This window comes from Pristiophorus japonicus, chromosome Y (genome assembly GCF_044704955.1).
Source record: "Pristiophorus japonicus isolate sPriJap1 chromosome Y, sPriJap1.hap1, whole genome shotgun sequence".
Lineage (NCBI taxonomy): Eukaryota > Metazoa > Chordata > Chondrichthyes > Pristiophoridae > Pristiophorus > Pristiophorus japonicus.
Window position 1 is genome coordinate 6,304,844 of NC_092011.1, and position 9,825 is coordinate 6,314,668.

Sequence of the window (9,825 nt, forward strand, 5' to 3'; positions counted from 1 at the left end):
GGGCCGAGACACCAAACACTGGGCCCAGACCACAATCACAGACCCCAGACTCCAATCACAGGGCGCAGACCCTAATCAAAGTCCCCAGTCCGCAATCACAGACCCCAAATCCAAATCACAGGGCCCAGACCCCAATCACAGGGCCCGGACCCCAATCACAGGGCCCAGACACCAATCACAGACCCCAGACTCCAATCACTGGGTGCAGTCCCCAATCACTGGGTGCAGACCACAATCACTGGGCCCAGACCCCAGTCACAGATGTCCAGACCCCAATCACAGTGTCCAGATCTCAAACACAGGGCCCAGACACTGATTACAGGGACCAGACCCCAATCACAGGACCCAGACCCCAATCACAGATCCCAGATTCCAAACCCAAATCACAGGGCGCAGACCCCAATCACAGACCCTAGACATCAATCACAGATCCCAGACCCCAAACCCCTATCACAGGGTCCAGACCCCAATGACAGACCGCAATCAAAGGCCCAGACCCCAATAACTAGGCGCAGACACTAATCACAGACCTCAGACCCCAATCACAGACCCCAGACCCCAAACACTGGGCCCAGACACCAATCACAGGGCCCAAACCCCAATCACAGGGCCCAGTCCCAATCACAGGGCCCAGACTCCAATCACTGGCTCCTGACCACAATCACAGAGCCCAGATACCGATCACAGACCGCAGACACTAATCACAGGGCCCAGAATCCTATTACAGGGCCAAAACAGCAATCACAGGGCCCAGACCACAATCACAGGGCCCAAAACACAATCACAGGGCCCAGCCCACAATCACAGGGCCCAGACCCCGATCACAGGGCCCAGGCCCAATCACAGGGCCAAGACCACAATCTCAGGTCCCAGACCCTGATCACAGGGCCCAGACACCAATCACTGGGCCCAGACCCCAATCACATGGCCCAGATCCCAATCACAGGGCCCAGACACCAATCACTGAGCCCAGACCTCAATCACAGGGCCCAGACGCAAATTACAGACCCCAGACCCCGATCACAGGGCCCAGATCCCGATCACAGGGCCCAGACCCCAATAATTGGGCCCAGAACCACAGCACAGGGCCCAGACCTCAATCGCAGGGCCCAGATGCCAATCGCAGAGAGACAACAATAACAGGGCCCAGACTCCAATCACAGACCCCCGAACACAATCGCAGGGCCCAGACCACAGTCACAGGCCCCAGACCCCAATCACTGGGTGCAGACCCCAATCATTGGGTGCAGACCACAATCACTGTGCCAAGACCACAATCACAGGACCCAGACCCCAATCACAGGACCCAGACCACAATCACAGGGCCCAGACACCAATCACAGGATCCAGACCCCAATCACAGGGCCCAGACCCCAATCACAGCACCAAGACCCCAAACACTGAGCCCAGACCGCAAGCATTGGGCCCAGACCCCAATCACTGGCACCTGACCTCAATCACAGGGCCCAGACACCGATCACAGACCGCAGACACTAATCACAGGGCCCAGAATCCAATCACAGGGCCCAAAGAGCAATCACAGGGCCCAGACCATTATCAAAGGGCCCAGACCACAATCACAGGGCCCAGACACCAATCACAGACTGCAGACACCAATCACAGGGCCCAGACACACCAATCACAGATCCCAGACGCCAATCACAGAACTAAGACCCCAATCACAGGAACCAGACCCCAATCACAGGGCCCAGACACCAATCAGAGATCCCAGACACCAATCACAGAACTCAGACCCCAATCACAGGACCCAGACCCCATTCACAGGGCCCAGACACCAATCACAGATCCCAGACACCAATCACAGAACTCAGACCCCAATCACAGGACCCAGACCCAAATGACTGAGCCCAGAAAAAAACACTGGGCCCAGACCCCAATCATTGGCCACTGACCTCAATCACAGACCCAAATGACAGGGCCCAAACCCCAATCACAGGGCCCATACCCCAAACCCTGGGGCCCAGACACCAATTACTGGGCCCAGAACACAATCACAGACACCAGACTCCAATCACAGGGCGCAGATCCTAATCACAGACCACAGTCCTCAATTACAGACCCCAAATCCCAATCACAAGTACCAGACCCCAATCACAGGGCCAAGACCCCAATCACAGGGCCCAGACCCTAATCACAGGGCTCAGACCCCAATCACAGGGCCCAGACCCCGATCACAGGGAACAGTCCCCGATCACAGTGCCCAGACCCCAATCACAGGGCCCAGACTAGGATCACAGACCCCAGACCCCAATCACAGGGCCCAGAACCCAATCACAGACCCAAGACCCCGATCACAGTGCCCAGATCCCAATCACAGGGCCCAGACCCCAATCATTGTGCCCAGAACCACAGCATAGCGCCCAGACCTCTATCGCAGGGCCCAGATGCCAATCACAGACAGACACCAATAACAGGGCCCAGACTCCAATCACAGACCCCCGTCCACAATCACAAGGCCCAGACCACAATCACAGAACGAGACCCCAATCACTGGGTGCAGACCCCAATCATTGTGTGCAGACCACAATCACTGGTCCAAGACCACAATCATAGGGTCCAGAATCCCCAATCACAGACCCCAGATACCAAACACTGGGGCCAGACCCCTATCACAGGGCCCAGACATCAATCACAGGGCCATGAACACAATCACATGGCCCAGACCCCGATCATATGGCCCAGATCCCTATCACAGGGCCCAGACAGCAATCAAAGGGCCCAGACCCTAATCACAGACCCCAGACACCAATCACAGGACCCAGACCCCATTCACAGGATCCACACCCCAATCACAGGACCCAGACCCCAATCACAGGACCCAGACTCCAATCACAGGGCCCAGACACCAATCACAGGACCCAGACCCCAATCACAGGGCCTAGACCCCAATCACAGGACCAAGAACCCAAACACTGAGCCCAGACTCCAAACATTGGGCCCCGACGCAAATCACTGGCTCCTGACCTCAATCACAGGGCCCAGACACCGATCACAGACCGCAGACACTAATCTCAGGGTCCAGAATCCAATCACAGGCTCCAAAAAGTAATCACAGGGCCCAGACCGCGATCAAAGGGCCCAGACCACAATCACAGGACCCAGACCCCAATAACAGACAGACCCCAATCAGAGGGCCCAGACCCCAATCACAGACAGAGCCCAATCACAGGGCCCAGACCACAATCACAGGGCCCAGACCCCAAGCACAGGGCCCAGACCCCAATCACAGGGCCCAGACACCAATCACAGGGCCCAGACCCCGATCACAGGGAACAGTCCCCGTTCACAGTGCCCAGACCCCAATCACAGGGACCAGACTACGATCACAGACCCCAGACCCCAATCACAGGGCCCAGAACCCAATCACAGACCCCAGACCCCGATCACAGGGCCCAGATCCCGATGACAGGGCCCAGACCCCAATCACTGTGCCCAGAACCACAGCATAGGGCCCAGACCTCTATCGCAGGGCCCAGATGCCAATCACAGACAGACACCAATAACAGGGCCCAGACTCCAATCACAGACCCCCGACCACAATCACAGGGCCCAGACTACAATCACAGAACCAGACCCCAATCACTGGATGCAGACCCCAATCATTGTGTGCAGACCACAATCACTGGTCCAAGACCACAATCATAGGGTCCAGAATCCCCAATCACAGACCCCAGATACCAAACACTGGGCCCAGACCCCTATCACAGGGCCCAGACATCAATCACAGGGCCATGAACACAATCACATGGCCCAGACCCCGATCATATGGCCCAGATCCCTATCACAGGGCCCAGACCGCAATCAAAGTGCCCAGACCCCAATCACAGACCCCAGACACCAATCACAGGACCCAGACCCCAATCACAGGACCCACACCCCAATCACAGGACCCAGACTCCAATCACAGGACCCAGACTCCAATCACAGTGCCCAGACACCAATCACAGGACCCAGACCCCAATCACAGGGCCTAGACCCCAATCACAGGACCAAGAACACAAACACTGAGCCCAGACTCCAAACATTGGGCCCAGACCCAAATCACTGGCTCCTGACCTCAATCACAGGGCCCAGACACCGATCACAGACCGCAGACACTAATCTCAGGGCCCAGAATCCAAGCACAGGCTCCAAAGAGTAATCACAGGGCCCAGACCCCGATCAAAGGGCCCAGACCACAATCACAGGACCCAGACCCCAATAACAGACAGACCCCAAACAGAGTGCCCAGACCCCAATTACAGACAGAGCCCAATCACAGGGCCCAGACCCCAATCACAGGGCCCAGACCCCAAGCACAGGGCCCAGACACCAATCACAGGGCCCAGACACCAAATACTGGCTTCTGACCTCAATTACAGAGCCCAGACACCATCACAGACCGCAGAAAATAATCACAGGGCCCAGAATCCAATCACAGGGCCAAAACAGCAATCACAGGGCCCAGACCACAATCACAGGGCCCAGAGCACAATCACAGTGCCCAGACACTGATCACAGACCGCAGACACTAATCACAGGGACCAGAAGCCAATCACAAGGCCCAAACAGCAATCACAGAGCTCAGACCACAATCACAGGGCCCAGAACACAATCACTGGGCCCACACCACAATCACAGGGCCCAGACTCCGATCGCAGGGCCCATACCCTGATCACAGGGCCCAGACACCAATCACTGGGCCCAGACCCTGATCATTGGCCCAGTCCCCGATCACAAGACCCAGGCACCGATCACTGAGCCAAGATCCCAATCAGAGACCCCAGACCCCAATCTCAGATCACAGACTCCAAACCCCAATCACAGGGCGCAGACCCCAATCACAGACCCTAGACATCAATCACAGATCCCAGACCCCAAACCCCAATCACAGGGTCCAGACCCCAATGACAGACCGCAATCAAAGGCCCAGACACCAATCACAGGGTCCAAACCCCAATCACAGGGCCCAGTCCCCAATCACAGGGCCCAGACTCCAATCACTGGCTCCTGACCACAATCACACAGCCCAGATACCGATCACAGACCACAGACACTAATCACAGGGCCCAGATCCCGATCACAGGGCCCAGACCCCAATCATTGGGACCAGAACCACAGCACAGGGCCCAGACCTCAATCGCAAGGCCCAGATGCCAATCGCAGACAGACACCAATAACAGGGCCCAGACTCCCATCACAGACCCCCGACCACAATCACAGGGCCCAGACCACAGTCACAGGCCCCAGACCCCAATCACTGGGTGCAGACCCCAATCATTGGGTGCAGACCACAATCACTGTGCCAAGACCACAATCACAGGGCCCAGACGCTAATCACCGACCCCAAACACCAATCACAGGACCCAGACGCCAATCTCAGGACCCAGACTCCAATCACAGGACACAGACCCCAATCACAGGACCCAGACCCCAATCACAGGGCCCAGACACCAATCACAGGACACAGACCCCAATCACAGGGCCCAGACCCCAATCACAGGACCCAGACACCAAACACTGACCCCAGACCGCAAGCTTTGGGCCCAGACCCCAATCACTGGCTCCTGACCTCAATCACAGGGCCCAGACACCGATCACAGACCGCAGACACTAATCACAGGGCCCAGAATCCAATCACAGGGCCCAAAGAGCAATCACAGGGCCCAGACCATGATCAAAGGGCCCAGACCACAATCACAGGTCCCAGACACCAATCACAGACTGCAGACACCAATCACAGGGCCCAGACACACCAATCACAGATCCCAGACCCCAATCACAGAACTAAGACCCTAATCACAGGAACCAGACCCCAATCACAGGGCCCAGACACCAATCACAGATCCCAGACACCAATCACAGAACTCAGACCCCAATCACAGGACCCAGACCCCATTCACAGGGCCCAGACACCAATCACACATCCCAGACACCAATCACAGAACTCATACCCCAATCACAGGACCCAGACCCCAATGACTGAGTCGAGAAAAAAACAATGGGCCCAGACCCCAATCATTGGCCCCTGACCCCAATCACAGACCCAAATGACAGGGCCCAAACCCCAATCACAGGGCCCAGACCCCAAACCCTGGGGCCCAGACACCAATTACTGGGCCCAGAACACAATCACAGACACCAGACTCCAATCACAGGGCGCAGATCCTAATCACAGACCACAGTCCTCAATTACAGACCCCAAATCCCAATCACAGGGCCCAGACCCCAATCACAGGGCCCAGACCCCAATCACAGGGCCCAGACCACAATCACAGGGCCCAGACGCCGATCAAAGGGAACAGTCCCCGATCACAGTGCCCAGACCCCAATCACAGGGCCCAGACTACGATCACAGACCCCAGACCCCAATCACAGGGCCCAGAACCCAATCACAGACGCCAGACCCCGATCACAGGGCCCAGATCCCGATCACAGGGCCCAGACCCCAATCACTGTGCCCAGAACCACAGCACAGGGCCCAGACCTCTATCGCAGGGCCCAGATGCCAATCACACACAGACACCAATAACAGGGCCCAGACTCCAATCACAGACCCCCGACCACAATCACAGGGCCCAGACCACAATCACAGAACCAGACCCCAAATACTGGGTGCAGACCCCAATCATTGTGTGCAGACCACAATCACTGGTCCAAGACCACAATCATAGTATCCAGAATCCCCAATCACAGACCCCAGATACCAAACACTGGGCCCAGACCCCTATCACAGGGCCCAGACATCAATCACAGGGCCATGAACACAATCACATGGCCCAGACCACGATCATATGGCCCAGATCCCTATCACAGTGCCCAGACCGCAATCAAAGGGCCCAGACACTAATCACAGACCCTAGACACGAATCACAGGACCCAGACCCCAATCACAGGACCCACACCCCAATCACAGGACCCAGACCCCAATCACAGGACCCAGACTCCAATCACAGGGCCCAGACACCAATCACAGGACCCAGACCGCAATCACAGGGCCTAGACCCCAATCACAGGACCAAGAACACAAACACTGAGCCCAGACTCCAAACATTGGGCCCAGACACAAATCACTGGCTCCTGACCTCAATCACAGGGCCCAGACACCGATCACAGACCGCAGACACTAATCTCAGGGCCCAGAATCCAATCTCAGGCTCCAAAGAGTAATCACAGGGCCCAGACCCCGATCAAAGGACCCAGACCACAATCATAGGACCCAGACACCAATCACAGACCGCAGACCCCAATCACAGGGCCCAGACATCAATCACAGATCCCAAACCCCAATCACAGAACTAAGACCCCAATCACAGGAACCAGACCCCAATCACAGGGCCCAGACACCAATCACAGGACCCAGACCCCAATCACAGGGCCCAAACAGCAATCTCAGAGCTCAGACCACAATCACAGGGCCCAGAACACAATCACTGGGCCCAGACCACAATCACAGGGCCCAGACTCCGATCGCAGGGCCCAGACCCTGATCACAGGGCCCAGACACCAATCACTGGCCCCAGACCCCGATCATTGGCCCAGTCCCCGATGACAAGACCCAGGCACCGATCACTGAGCCAAGATCCCAATCACAGACCCCAGACCCCAATCACAGGGTCCAGACCACAATCACAGGGCCCAGACCCCAATCACAGGGACCAGACCCCAATCACAGGGCCCAGACACCAATCACAGACCGCAGACTCCAATCACTGGGCGCAGTCCCCAATCACTGGGCGCAGACTACAATCACTGGGCCCAGACCCCAATCACAGGGTCCAGACACCAATCACAAGGTCCAGATCTCAAACACAGGGCCCAGACACTGATTACAGGGACCAGACCCCAATACAGGACCCAGACCCCAATCACAGATCCCAGACTCCAAACCCCAATCACAGGGCGCAGACCCCAATCAAAGACCCTAGACATCAATCACAGATCCTAGACCCCAAACCCCAATCACAGCGTCCAGACCCCAATGACAGAACGCAATCAAAGGTCCAGACCCCAATAACTGGGCGCAGACCCTAATCACATACCTCAGACCCCAATCACAGACCCCAGACCCCAAACACTGGGCCCAGACACCAATCACAGGGCACAAACCACAATCACAGGGCCCAGCCCCAATCACAGGGCCCAGACCCCAATCACTGGCTCCTGACCATAATCACAGAGCCCAGACACCGATCACAGACCGCAGACACTAATCACAGGGCCCAGAATCCAATTACAGGGCCAAAACAGCAATCACAGGGCCCAGACCACAATCGCAGGGCCCAAAACACAATCACAGGGCCCAGACCACAATCACAGGGCCCAGACGCTAATCACCGACCCCAGACACCAATCACAGGACCCAGACAACAATCACAGGAACCAGACCCCAATCACAGGACCCAGACCCCAATCACAGGACCCAGACCCCAATCACAGGGCCCAGACACCAATCACAGGACCCAGACCCCAATCACAGGGCCCAGACCCCAATCACAGGACCAAGACCCCAAACACTGAGGCCAGACCCCAAACATTGGGCCCAGACCCCAATCACTGGCTCCTGACCTCAATCACAGGGCCCAGACACCGATCACAGACGGCAGACACTAAACACAGGGCCCAGAATCCAATCACAGGGCCCAAAGAGCAATCACAGGGCCCAGACCATGATCAAAGGGCCCAGACCACAATCACAGGGCCCAGACACCAATCACAGACTGCAGACCCCAATCACAGGGCCCAGACACCAATCACAGATCCCAGACCCCAATCACAGAACTAAGACCCCAATCACAGGAACCAGACCCCAATCACAGGGCCCAGACACCAATCACAGATCCCGGACCCCAATCACAGAACTCAGACCACAATCACAGGACCCAGACCCCATTCACAGGGCCCAGACACCAATCACAGATCCCAGACACCAATCACAGAACTCAGACCCCAATCACAGGACCCAGACCCCAATCACTGAGCCCAGACAAAAAACACTGGGCCCAGACCCCAATCATTGGCCCCTGACCCTAATCACAGACCCAAATGACAGGGCCCAGACCCCAATCACAGGGCCCAGACCCCAAACCCTGGGGCCCAGACACCAATTACTGGGCCCAGAACACAATCACAGACACCAGACTCCAATCACAGGGCGCAGATCCTAATCACAGACCACAGTCCTCAATTACAGACCCCAAATCCCAATCACAGGGCCCAGACCCCAATCACAGGGCCCAGACCCCAATCACAGGGCCCAGACCCCAATCACAGGGCCTTGACCCCAATCACAGGGAACAGTCCCCGATCACAGGGCCCAGACTACGATCACAGGACCCAGACCCCAATCACAGGGCCCAGAACACAATCACAGATCCCAGACCCCGATCACAGGGACCAGATCCCGATCACAGTGCCCAGACCCCAATCACTGTGCCCAGAACCACAGCACAGGGCCCAGACCTCTATCGCAGGGCCCAGATGCCAATCACAGACAGACACCAATAACAGGGCCCAGACTCCAATCACAGACCCCCGACCACAATCACAGGGCCCAGACCACAATCACAGAAACCAGACCCCGATCACTGGGTGCAGACCCCAATCATTGAGTGCAGACCACAATCACTGGACCAAGACCACAATCATAGGGTCCAGAATCGCCAATCACAGACCCCAGATACCAAACACTGGGCCCAGACCCCTATCACAGGGCCCAGACCTTAATCACAGGGCCATGAACACAATCACATGGCCCAGACCCCGATCATATGGCCCAGATCCCTATCATAGGGCCCAGACCGCAATCAAAGGGCCCAGCCACTA